Source organism: Pyxicephalus adspersus, chromosome W (assembly GCF_032062135.1).
Source record: "Pyxicephalus adspersus chromosome W, UCB_Pads_2.0, whole genome shotgun sequence".
In the NCBI taxonomy this organism is placed as follows: Eukaryota; Metazoa; Chordata; class Amphibia; order Anura; family Pyxicephalidae; genus Pyxicephalus; species Pyxicephalus adspersus.
Window position 1 is genome coordinate 10,223,134 of NC_092870.1, and position 2,549 is coordinate 10,225,682.

The following is a 2,549-nucleotide window of genomic DNA, read 5'->3' on the forward strand; positions in this document are numbered from 1 at the left end:
AGAACAGACTTGAAACATTCCCATTTCTGTTCTGTGTTCTTTGAGGACAATATTGTCTCCCAGTCCAAGTCACAGAGAGCCGTCCTTAATAATTGAAAATTTGCTCTCTTAGAATTAAATATTTTTATCTTTCCTGTTTTTGCTTCCTGTTTATAGCTTACATTAAATTAAATCATATTATGGTCACTGCTACCCAGTTTCTCTTTTATATGCACATTTGTTATAAGCCCTGCATTGTTAGAAAGAACTAGGTCCAGCTAGGTTGTGTTTTTCAACCCCACATTCAACTCCACCGATAATGCCTCAACCTCATCGCTTGTTCCCTCCGCAATTTCTTCTTTCACATTCACATTTTAGATCACTTCTCACATACAGACAGACACCATCACCCTTTCGTTTGACTCTGTCTTTACGAAAGAGAATATAACCAGGAATATTGACAGCCCAGTCATGTGAAGAACAAAGCCAGGATTCAGCAATACCAGCTAAGTCAAAATCCTCATCACTCATTAATGCTTCCAACTCCCCTATCTTGTTTGCTGGACTTCTAGCATTGGTGAACAGGCACTTTAAACCATTGCTGCTTTTACAATCATTGTTTGCCAAATCATTTTGTTTTTCAGTACAACCAGTACTGCACAATCCAATGTTTGTTTGTAACATGGGAAGCTCCTTACAATTATCAATAATCCTCCCCCCAACTATCCCCAATCCACCCTCTACTAGTGTCTGACCCCTGACTAACCTTTCTGCCACCTTATTTGACTGTCCCGCCCCCTCTGTCCTATTTTAAATATCCCTCCACCATTCCCCTAAATGTTTCCCCTAGCACAGCAGACCCCCTTTCATTTAGGTGCAAGCCATCTCTGGCATACAGGTTGTACCCCAATGAAAAGTCAGCCCAGTGTTCTATGAACCCAAACCCTTCCATTTTTTACACCAGGACTTAAGCCATGCGTTTAGCTGCCTAAGCTCCCTCTGCCTTTCCAGTGTTGTGCATGGCACAGGCAATATTCTAAAGAATATAGCCTTTAAGGTCCTTTTCTTCAGCTTGAAACCTAGTTCCCTAAACTGATTTTTAAGGATCCTCCATTTTCTATTTATATTGACATTGGTTCCAACATGGACTAAGACAGCTGGGTCGTGTCCAGCCCCTTCCAGTAGTTTGTTCACTCGATCTACCACATGCCGGACCCTGGCACCAGGGAGACAGCAAACCATTCCGTGGAAGGGATCCGGGCGACAAACTATTCTATCAGTCCTCCTCATGATAGAATCCCCCATGACTACCAATTGTCTTTTCCTTCCTGCATTTCCCTCCCCACCACTACTACATGTGCTGCTCTCCCGGCTGTTAGGGGTAGCAGTAACATCTAGAGTTGCCACCACTGGGTCTGCCACCTGCACATCTTCACATAACTTTCCAAACATGTTGGGGTGCTCAAACACAGGGGTGGCCTGCCTTTTCTGGGAGCCCCTACCACTCCCTCCAGTTACACTAACCCAACTCCCTACATGCTCATCCTGATTAACCTCTTCACCCTCCACGTCTAAGCCATTAACTGCCTGCTCAGTGAGCAGGAAACCCCTCTCAAGGTGATCCAGTGATTTCAGTGTTGCAATGCGCTTCTCCAATTCAGGCTCTCCAATGCGAGATACCAGAAAGGCGACTTGCTCACATCTGTCACAGCGTTATTCACCTAGGAGCTGTTGCTCCATTTGTGCATACATGTGACAGACTGTGCACTGAACCAAACTTTCCACCTTGCTACCACTCATTTTCCCAGTTACAATGTTTGTTTACAAGGAGATTACTCACAGTTTACTTACAGTTTGTGGTTACTATAAGGATTTAACTCGTGTTTTTCTAACTCCACTTGATTAAAAGTCCACTTGTTTCACAAGCCAAACAGTGAGCAAGCTCAAAATGAGTGCCCCAGAAACTTAAATCACCTGTGAAGCCTTGACGGCTCCCCCTTGGAGGTCAGCAAGGAAAAAGAAAAGCTGTTTAAAACAAAACTGACAGTCAAGCAAAAAAAGCTATTTAAAACAAAACTGACCGTCAAGCAAAAAAAGCTATTTAAAACAAAACTGACCGTCAAGCAAACACAACCAAACAACCAAACAGGCACAATATCAGCCTCCTGTTTTTTCGAACTCCACTTGATTAAAAGTCCACTTGTTTCACAAGCCTAACAGTGAGCAAGCTCAAAATGAGTGCCCCAGGAACTTAAATCACCTGTGAAGCCTTGACGGCTCCCCCTTGGAGGTCAGCAAGGAAAAAAAAAAGCTGTTTAAAACAAAACTGACAGTCAAGCAAAAAAAGATATTTAAAATAAAACTGATGGTCAAGCAGACACAACTTCCAAATGCACATGTAGCCCTATTATGTATGGGGGGGTCATGTAAATGACCCTCACAAACCAGGCTATGGCGCTAACCTGTAGATAACAGAGAGGATCCTGGGCCTTCGCTATGTGGAAGAGTGAGGATAATAATAAAGTTGGCAGTGCCTCCACCCAGGACAGGGTCTCTGTTAGCAGAGGGGC